Raw genomic sequence first — 11,513 nt, 5'->3', positions numbered from 1 at the left:
GAGAGAGAGAGAGAGAGAGAGAGAGAGAGAGAGAGAGAGAGAGAGAGATCCTTATTCAAGCCTCAAGTCTCCATGTATCTGGCCTGCCTACCCCTCCAGTTTCATCTCTTTCCACTTTCCTCCTATGCCACTATACTCAAGACACAGGGCCATCTTGCTGTTGCCCACACCAAGCTTCTTGCTGTTAACCACACTTGATGAAATTATTTGAGTTTCTACAACCAGTTAGTATACCCCTGGACTTTTCAGCTAAATATGTCATTATTTTGCTTAAGCCAATTTAGGTTGGGCGCAATCATTAGAAACTAAAAGAATCTTGACTAACACCTATTTCCATTATTTACTAGTTTATCATATGCCTCGATCCTGAGTATTTCCACCATCATCATCACTCCTTGCTGAACAAGACTGCTTTGTCCATTTACCATTGTAACTGTGAGGACCAGTTATTCAACTGGTTTACACATAAAACAGTATGATCATGCTCTCACAGGGATAAAGTCCATGAAACTATGCAGACCAATATCAAGCCAGTGATTTTTTTTTGGTAGAAATATGCCATATGAGTTGACGCACTAAGCTTAATTTATTATAACTCCATTAGTCTTTAATCACAAATGCTGTTATCAAACTAAGACTTTCCCAATCCTATAAGCATACTGTTGAGTTTTTAGAACAAAGGGCAATTATAACACTTATTCCTAGTGATTTGGGGAAAGCATGATTTGAGAGTAATACAGATCTGGTTATGATCCTAGTTCTGTCATCTTCTAGTTCTGTAACCTTAATCAACACCTTAACCTCATCAAGACTTAATTTCCACAACTATAAAATGGTGATAATATTCTTCACTTCAAGGTTTTGTCATGAAAAGCAAGTGACAGGTAAGAAACCAAACACAGCATTTGTCCCAAAATGTTAACTATTCCACTATCCCTCTTGAGTCCTTTTCTTTAGCTCTCCAAGATGTTTTGTTCCCCAATCACAATCTTTCCTAGCTTTGTACATTTCACAAATGGGATGAGAAGACCCCTGAAATTGAAGGTATAAAAACTCAAGATCCACAAAGGCAAAGTAAATGACTAAAATGATTGAATTTAAAACAGAGTGTGGTGGGAACTGAGGTAAACTGCAAAGCAAATGCTCCACCTAAAGACCACCTCTATTTAATTCCTGATTTATTTTCATGGAGAATACGGCAAAAGAATTCTGATTTTTGTAAGAAACAAAGGAAGTTGAAGTTTCACTAGATATCTACTCACTATACTGACGGAATTCTATTCAGAATTTATTAACAGTTTGCTGGTCCAGCAAAGCGTGGGTGGCCTACCAATAGCCTGCTTGTCGCCTCGGTACCCAAGCTTCATCCGAGTCATTCATGAAAATGATTAGCAAAAAAAGAGCTGAGACAGAGTTCTTAATATCCCACTAGAAACCTCAGGTTAAATGATCAAAAGCACCCTTACACTCAACCCCTCCATCTACCTGTGTTTGTATCTCCCACCATCCTAATCCCGCCCCACTATTTCATGTCTACAATGCTCCTTATCAACTTCTTGACATAGTTCATTCATGCTGCCTCCAAGCCTTCATATACTGTTCCCACTGAGATGTTCTCCTGACTTATCAATCTGCCTTTACCAACTTCATTCCAAACGGGAGGTGAACTCAGGAAATTTGAAATAGCCCCCTCCCCATTCTGATTATTGATCTATATCATATGTTCAAACTATTAGGTAGTTTTAATAGAGGGAAAATCGTTTAGAAAAGTGGAAGAAATAGGACTAAGCATATCTTTTTTAGCATAATGAAAGCCATTTCCAAAGGTAAGCTTTTATGCTACAGGGGGAATCATTTGACCAGTGACATTTAATAAAATGCTGCAGTAAAACTGTTTTGACTTCCTAATATATTGCTCAGCAAGTATTTTTAAGTTATCTCACATGGGCATATTTTATCTCTAATTAGTCTAAATTATTTTAAGGTTCTATATATTTTTTATCTCCCCACAGAGTTTAATAAACATTTGTCAGACTGACTGATTCAAAGTTACTTCTCATAACAACTACTAAGAAGACCAAGAAACATTTAAAGGCCAAGGTTTGTAGATAAGCTAGAATTTTCAGCATCACTTTCATTCCACAGTCTTTTAGCTACACCTTATGGGCCACTCACTTAAAAGTTTTATAAACAAGGAAGAAAACTACTGTTAAATTTTACTGACATTATGAATTGCTAAACAAATCAAAGTTGAATTCAACTATAAAATAAATAAATAAGTTGTATAATCAGTCTACTAGAATACCACACCTCAATCCGAAGTGTATTAAAAGAATAAGCTTAGAGGGCTCTAGTAGAAATTCATTTATTTAATGGTGGCCGCCCTAGGAATGAAAGGATTGCTTCTCATTTGAAACCATATAAACATAATTTACCAGTATTACTGAAGAAAAAGCGCTACTTAGATGACAAAAGTTATTTCACAAAGAAAACTTTAAACGAAAACATTATTTTAAAATGCAATGGGTCAGGACTTCCCTGGTGGCACAGTGGTTAAGCATCCGCCTGCCAATGCAGGGGACACGGGTTTGAGCCCTGGTCCGGGAAGATCCCACATGCTGCAGAGCAACTAAGCCCATGCACCACAACTACTGAGCCTGAGCTCTGGAGTCTGCGAGCCACAACTACTGAGCCCACACACCACAACTACTGAAGCCTGTGTGCCTAGAGCCCGTGCTCCGCAACAAGAGAAGCCACTGCAGTGAGAAGCCTGCACACCGCAATAAAGAGTAGCCCCACTCACAGCAACTAGAGAAAGCTTGCAAGCAGCAACGAAAACCCAACACAGCCAAAAATAAATAAATAAATAAACTTATATAAAATGCAATGGGTTAAAGAAGATTTCTGAACATGCCATCTACAAATCAAATGTGATTCACATAGCAGTGGTTATACAATGATTGCACAGTAACCCTCATGAGCTATTTTGTAAAGAAATACTCATGACAAAGGGAGGAGTCACCAGTATAACAAATATAACAGGTAACCTGCAATTTGCTGAAAACAGCAAATATCCAAAGATGTTGTTTTTCAAAGAAGTTAGTAGTTATTGAAAGAACTAAAATAATGGAAATTGAGAACTGTGAGAGAAATATGGACCCCTGAAACAGGAACTCTGCCAATAAAGATAGCCACCACTTATACAGTATTTTAAGAGAACAACACAGATAATTTAGTGGCTGTGTCATGACTCAAACCTATGTCTCTCTGACTCAGAATGCATGTCCATTATATAGTGATACATGCCTCCTATTCTCTCCAGTAAAACTGATACAGCAAGAGTTCAAAAAAAGCATTAGTGATTAGTGACAGTGATACGAAAGCACCTAGGATTATGACTATCCCTTTAACTATAGTGGTTCCAACAGGTATCTTAGGGAAGAAGATGCTAGAAATTTAAAAATATCTCTGTATATACTCCATTACCATTTATATATTTCAGTCTATTATAGATAATATTCTTTAAAATGTTAAGGTGTTTTTCCTTCTTTGTTTTTTCTTTGTAAGACCTAATTCTATTCAATTGAAGGTATTCATTGTCTGGAAAAGCATCACTACGCTTATGCCAGAAATGAAAAGCTAGTAAGTCTATATTAAGTTTTTAACTCTTAAAATATATTCTTCATTCATTCATCCATTCAACAAATATCTAGCTTCAATTATGAGCCAGGAAGTTTTCTGTTCCAGATACAGCAATTAACAAACCAGATCTTGAAGCAGATAGGATCTCAATCTCTTTCTGTCTCTCTCTCTCTCCTCTCGCCCTCTCCCTCCCAGAGTGAGTGTGTGTGTGTGTGTGTGTGTGTGTGTGTGTGTAAGATAAAGCGAAGTTCTACTGAGGAAAAAGTGTTTTTTACATTCTCTTTCCACATCGAGAGTCAATCCTGCATGATTTTAGACCGTAAAGTTTTATAATAAGTCATGGTATAGAAAGGAAGAAGTATATGCAAAAAGAAAGCTTTCAACAGTCAAGAACAAGAAAAAGTTTTGCTCCACTAAGAAAAGGTGAGAGAAAGAACAGGACAAAGTCTTCAGACAGGAGTGTCCTGGGATCTTAAGTTGAGGGTAGTGTGGTGAAGACAAATAGGTTTGTGAAAGAAATACCAGCGTAGAGCTCCTTCTTCTCAGGATGGAAAGGAAAATGGCAAACCTCTTAGAAAATATATCTTTCATATGCCATTACTTATGTCTAGTAAGTAATTATGTCCAGTAATTACTTATGTCCCCGTAAGATCTAAGGGCTCTTCTAACAGACCATCCAGAGCTAGGGAACAGTGTGGAAGCCACCTTCCCAGTCCTGCACACTACAGATTGGTTCAGAGAAAATGACCAAGAGCATCTAGCTACCTGAGGGTTGAGACAGACATGCTGAGAGAGCCAGGGCACTAGAATAAGCCTGAGGCTGGATCAAGGCTAAAACAGAAAATAAAAACCTTGAAACTAGAAGCTATGATGGGAGATGGGTCCCAGGATGATTCCCAAAAGCCAGGTGAGAAGAGCTACCATATCCCAGACTTGAGATCCCCTCATCCTACTTTCAGTGAGCTTCCCCTGTATCTATAATCCATCTTAGGAAGAGAGACAAAAAAGGGATATCAAAGGAGAGAAAAAGCACTACTGGGGAGTTGAACCCACACAGCATGATCGCTGTGCGACAACTGCATACAGAGTAATGACATTGTTCTCACAAGTGTAGGGCTGGAACCCCAGCCAGAAAAGTCTTGATTCTCATTTTCATTATTTTTTTTCACTTTCAATTTTACTTCTAACTTAGCAAAATGGTGTCAAAAATCTCAGAGTTATCACCCTTTGATTCAAAAATCTAGAAGTCGAGATTGGTTCAAAATGGCAGAGTAAAAGGACATGCTCTCACTCCCTCTTTGGAGAACACCGGAATGCAAAGACAAAGGAGAAGCCTCAATGAGACGGTAGGAGGGGCGCTATCACAGTAAAATCAAATCCCATAACTGCTGGGTGGGTGACTCACAAACTGGAGAACACTTATGCCACAGAAGTCCACCCACTGGAGTGAAGGTTCTGAGCCACACGTCAGGCTTCCCAACCTGGGGACCTGGCAACGGGAGGAGGAATTCCTAGAGAATCAGACTTTGAAGGCTAGCGGGATTTGATTGCAGGACTTTGGCAGGATTGGGGGAAACAGAGACTCCACTCTTGGAGGGCACACAAAAAGTAGTGTGAGCATCGGGACCCAGGGGAAGGAGCAGTGACCCCAAAGGAGATTGAACCAGACCTACCTGCTAGTGTTGGAGGGTCTCCTGCAGAGGCATGGGTCAACTCTGGCTCAACAAGGGACAAGGACACTGGCAGCAGAAGTTCTGGGAAGTACTCCTTGGCGTGAGCCCTCCCAGAGTCCCCCATTAGCCCCATCAAAGAGCCTGGGTAGGCTCCAGTGTTGGGTCGCCTCAGGTCAAACAACCAACAGGGAGGGAACCCAGTCCCACCCATCAGCAGACAAGCAGATTAAGTTTTACTGAGCTCTGCCCACCAGAGCAACAGTCAGCTCTACCCATCACCAGTCCCTCCCATCAGGAAACTTCCACAAGCCTCTTGGATAGCCTCATCCACCAGAGGGCAGACAGCAGAAGCAAGAAGAACTACAATCCTGCAGCCTGTGTAACAAAAACCACATTCACAGAAAGATAGACAAGATGAAAAGGCAGAGGGCTATGTACCAGATGAAGGAACAAGATAAAACCCCAGAAAAACAACTAAATGAAGTAGAGATAGGCAACCTTCCAGAAAAATAATTCAGCATAATGATAGTGAAGATGATCCAGGACCTCAGAAAAACAATGGAGGCAAAGATCAAGAAGATGCAAGAAATGTTTAACAAAGAACTAGAAGAATTAAAGAACAAACAAACAGAGATGAACAATACAATAACTGAAATGAAAACTACACTAGAAGGAATCAATAGCAGAATAACTGAGGCAGAAGAACGGATAAGTGACCTGGAAGACAGAATGGTGGAATTCACTGCTGTGGAACAGAATAAAGGAAAAAGAATGAAAAGAAATGAAGACAGCCTAAGAGACCTCTGGGACAACATTAAATGCAACAAAATTCACATTATAGGGGTCCCAGAAGAAGAAGAGAGAGAGAAAGGACCCAAAAAAATATCTGAAGAGAATATAGTTGAAAACTTCCCTATCATGAGAAAGGAAACAGCCACACAAGTCCAGGAAGTACAGAGAGTCCCATATAGGATAAACCCAAGGAGAAACACACCAAGACACGTACTAATCAAATTGGCAAAAATTAAAGACAAAGAAAAATTATTGAAAGCAGCAAGGGAAAAATGAGAAATAACATACAAGGGAACTCCCATAAGGTTAACAGCTGATTTCTCAGCAGAAACTCTACAAGCCAGAAGGGAGTGGCATGATATACTTAAAGTGATGAAATGGAAGAAACTACAACCAAGATTACTCTAACTGGCAAGGATCTCATTCAGATTCGATGGAGAAATCAAAAGCTTTACAGACAAGCAAAAGCTAAGAGAATTCAGCACAACCAAACCAGCTCTACAATAAATGCTAAAGGTATTTCTCTAAGTAGGAAACACAAGAGAAGAAAAGGACCTTCAAAAACAAACCCCCCCAAAATTAAGAAAATGGTATTAGGAACGTACATATCGATAATTACCTTAAACGTGAATGGATTAAATGCTCCAACCAAAAGACACAGACTGGCTGAATGGATATAAAAGACCCGTATATGGGCTGTCTACAAGAGACACACTTCAGACCTAGGGACACATACAGACTGAAAGTGAGGGGATGGAAAAAGATATTCCATGCAAATGGAAATCAAAAGAAAGCTGGAGTAGCTATACTCATATCAGATAAAATAGACTTTAAAACAAAGAATGTTACAAGAGACAAGGAAGGACACTACATAATGATCAAGGGATCAATCCAAGAAGAAGATATAACAATTCTAAATATTTAAGCACCCAACATAGGAGCACCTCAATATATAAGGCAACTGCTAACAGCTATAAAAGAGGAAATCGACAGTAACACAATACTAGTGGGGGACTTTAACACCTCACTTACACCAATGGACAGACCATCCAGACAGAAAATTAATAAGAAAACACAAGCTTTAAATGACACAATAGACCAGATAGATTTAATTGATATTTATAGGACATTCCATCCAAAAACAGCAGATTACACTTATTTCTCAAGTGCGCATGGAACACTCTCCAGGATAGATCACATCTTGGGTCACAAATCAAGCCTCAGTAAATTTAAGAAAACTGAAATCATATCAAGCATCTTCTCTGACCACAACGCTATGAGATTAGAAATGAATTACAGGGAAAAAAACGTAAAAAACACAAACACATGGAGGCTAAACAATATGTTATTAAATAACCAAGAGATCACTGAAGAAATCAAAGAGGAAATCAAAAAATACCTAGAGACAAATGACAATGAAAATACGACGATCCAAAACCTATGGGATGCAGCAAAAGCAGTTCTAAGAGGGAAGTTTATAGCTATAAGAGCCTACCTCAAGAAACAAGAAAAATCTCAAACAATCTAACCTTACACATAAAGGAACTAAAGAAAGAAGAACAAACAAATCCCAAAGTTAGCAGAACGAAAGAAATCATAAAGATCAGAGCAGAAATAAATGGAACAGAAACAAAGAAAACAATAGCAAAGATCACTAAAAGCTGGCTCTTTGAGAAGGTAAACAAAATTGATAAACCATTAGCCAGACTCATCAAGAAAAACAGGGAGAGGACTCAAATCAATAAAATTAGAAATGAAAAAGGAGAAGTTACAACTGACACTGCAGAAATACAAAGCATCCTAAGAGACAACTACAAGCAACTCTATGCCAATAAAATGGACAACCTGGAAGAAATGGACAAATTCTTAGAAACGTATAACCTTCCAAGGCTAAACCAGGAAGAAATAGAAAATATGAACAAACCAATCACAAGTAGTGAAATTGAACTGTGATTAAAAATCTTCCAACAAACAAAAGCCCAGGACCAGATGGCTTCACAGGTGAATTCTATCAAACATTTAGAGAAGAGCTAACACCCATCCTCCTCAAACTCTTCCAAAAAATTGCAGAGGAAGGAACACTCCCCAACTCATTCTAGGAGGCCACCATCACCCTGATACCAAAGCCAGACAAAGATACTACAAAAAAAGAAAATTACAGACCACTATCACTGATGAATATAGATGCAAAAATCCTCAACAAAATACTAGCAAACAGAATCCAACAGCACATTAAAAGGATCATACACCATGATCAAGTGGGATTTATCCCAGAGATGCAAGGATTCTTCAATATACGCAAATCAATCAATGTGACACACCATATTAACAAATTGAAGAACAAAAACCATATGATCATCTCAATAGATGCAGAAAAAACTTTTGACAAAATTCAACACCCATTTATGATAAAAACTCTCCAGAAAGTGGGCATACAGGGAACCTACTTCAACATAATAAAGGCCATATACGACAAACCCACAGCAAACATCATTCTCAATGGTGAAAAACTGAAAGCATTTCCTCTAAGATCAGGAACAAGACAAAGATGTCCACTCTCACCACTATTATTCAACATAGTTTTGGAAGTCCTAGCCACAGCAATCAGAGAAGAAAAAGAAATAATACAAATTGGAGAAGAAGTAAAACTGTCACTGTTTGCAGATGACATGATACTATACAAACAGAATCCTAAAGATGCCACCAGAAAACTACTAGAGTTAATCAATGAATTTGGTAAAGTTGCAGGATACAAAATTAATGCACGGAAATCTCTTGCATTCCTATACGCTAATGATGAAAAATCTGAAAGAGAAATTAAGGAAACACTCCCATTTACCACTGCAACAAAAAGAATAAAATACCTATGAATAAACCTACCTAGGGAGACAAAAGACCTGTATGCAGAAAAGTATAAGACACTGATGAAAGAAATTAACGATGATGCCAACAGATGGAGAGATATACCATGTTCTTGGATTGGAAGAACCAATATTGTGAAAATGACTATATGACCCAAAGCAATCTACAGATTCAATGCAATCCCTATCAAATTACCAATAGCATGTTTTAGAGAACTAGAACAAATCATCTTAAAATTTGTATGGAGATGCAAAAGACCCCGAATAACCAAAGGAGTCTTGAGGGAAAAAAACGGAGCTGGAGGAATCAGACTCCCTGACTTCAGACTATACCACAAAGCTACAGTAGTCAAGATAATATGGTACTGGCACAAAAACAGAAATATAGATCAGTGGAACAGGATAGGAAGCCCAGAGATAAACCCACGCACCTATGGTCAACTAACCTATGACAAAGGAGACAAGGATATACAATGGAGAAAAGACAGTCTCTTCAATAAGTGGTGCTGGGAAAACTGGACAGCTACATGTAAAAGAATGAAATTACAACACTCCCTAACACCATACACAAAAATACACTCAAAATGGATTCGAGACCTAAAGGTAAGACTGGTCACTATAAAACTCTTAGAGGAAAACATAGGAAAAACTCTTTGACATAAATCACAACGAGATATTTTTTGATCCACCTCCTAGAGTAATGGAAATAAAACCAAAAATAAACAAATGGGACCTAATGAAACTTAAAAGCTTTTGCATAGCAAAGGAAACCATAAACAAGACAAAAAGACAACCGTCAAATGGGAGAAAATATTTGCTAATGAATCAACGGACAAAGGATTAATCTTCAAAATATATAAACAGATCATGCAGCTCAATAACCAAAAAACAAACAACCCAATCCAAAAATGGGCAGAAGACCTAAACAGACATTTCTCCAAAGAAGATATACAGATGGCCAAGAAGCACATGAAGAGCTGCTCAACATCACTAATTATTAGAGAAATGCAAATCAAAACTACAATGAGGTATCACCTCACACCAGTTAGAATGGGCATTATCAGAAAATCTACAAACAACAAATGCTGGAGAGGGTGTGGAGAAAAGGGAACCCTCTTGCACTGTTGGTTGGAATGTAAATTGATACAGCCATTATGGAGAACAGTATGGAGCTTCCTTAAAAAACTGAAAATAGAATAACCATATGACCCAGCAATCCCACTACTGAACATATACCCTGAGAAAACCATAATTCAAAAAGAGTCGTGTACCACAATGTTCATTGCAGCACTATTTACAATAGCCAGGTCATGGAAGCAACCATAATGCCCATCGACAGCGACGAATGGATAAAGAAGGTGTGGTACATATATACAATGGAATATTCCTCAGCCATAAAAAGGAACAAAATTGGGTCATTTGTAGGGACGGGGATGCATCTAGAGACTGTCATACAGAGTGAGGTAGTCAGAAATAGAGAAACAAATATTGTATATTAACGCATATATGTGGAACCCAGAAAATGTTACAGATGATCCGGTTTGCAGAGCGGAAATTGAGACACAGATGTATAGAACAAACGTATGGACAGCAAGAGGGGCAAGCAGCTGACGGGTGGGGGTGGGGGTGTGATGAATTGGGAGATTGGGATTGACATGTATACACTCATGTGTATAAAATGGATGACTAATAAGAAAATAAATAAACATTAAAAAAAAGAGAAAAAAAAATCTAGAAGTCATCATTGATTCCATTGATTTGTTTCTTTTTTTTTTTCGTTCTCACAGCCAATCCATTCACCAAATCCTATCAACTCTTCTTCCTAAACGTTATAAAAAGCTGCCCACTCCTTTCCTTCATCCCAGCATCATCCACGGCCCAGACTCCTTATCTCCTACCTAGTAACGCTGTTAACACTTTTGCCTCCTGCAATTCATTCTCCATAAAGTATCCAAGGTGCTTGAAATTCTCTAGTAAGTCCCATTACAACTGAAATGAAAACGAAATCCTTACAGTGGCTTAGCTCCTGACCTTTTTTGGCCTCCTACCCTCCAGGATAACTCTCCTCTCTCTCTCTCCGGCAACACTGACCTCCTCTATGGTCTTCAAAATGACAAGTGTGTCCCCCACCGAGCCTATGCGGTTGATGTTCCCTCCTCCTGCAGATCTTCTCTCAACGAGAAGCTCCTTCTGGGCATTCAGACCACAACTCAATGCCACTTCTTCAAAGAGGACTTCCAAAGCACTCTATGAACAGTAGCCCTCTTTCCCCCAATTTCCCCTCATTTTTAAATTTCTGGGTATATAATCCACTTATCTCTTTAGAATATGAGCTCCTTGAGGGCAGGGGCCTTTCACAGGTAAATAGATACTCTATCAATATTATTGAATGAAGGAATGAAAAACTGAATCGATAAATGAATGAGTAGGGTAATAGAGGGGAATGGTTACCTTCTTCTCACTGCTTCTCTTCCCACTAACATCCCTCATGTCACTCCCAATTTTGCCAAATAGTAAGCAAAATGACTACTAATCAGGCAATGAA

At 38.7% G+C, this 11,513-nt stretch overlaps 1 protein-coding gene across 1 annotated transcript in view; it reads right to left on the bottom strand.

Annotated features, from left to right (window-relative positions):
• The window catches only part of PTPRQ (protein tyrosine phosphatase receptor type Q), a 192,189-nt gene that overhangs the window by 136,943 nt on the left and 43,733 nt on the right, over positions 1-11,513 (bottom strand). The gene's annotated exons all lie outside the window — the stretch shown is intronic.

This window comes from Aethalodelphis obliquidens, unplaced genomic scaffold (genome assembly GCF_003676395.1).
Source record: "Aethalodelphis obliquidens isolate GAN/ISIS:26980383/991018 unplaced genomic scaffold, ASM367639v1 scaffold8, whole genome shotgun sequence".
In the NCBI taxonomy this organism is placed as follows: domain Eukaryota; kingdom Metazoa; phylum Chordata; class Mammalia; order Artiodactyla; family Delphinidae; genus Aethalodelphis; species Aethalodelphis obliquidens.
Note: the sequence above shows the minus strand (reverse complement) of the source record. Positions and strands in the feature narration are given on the sequence as shown.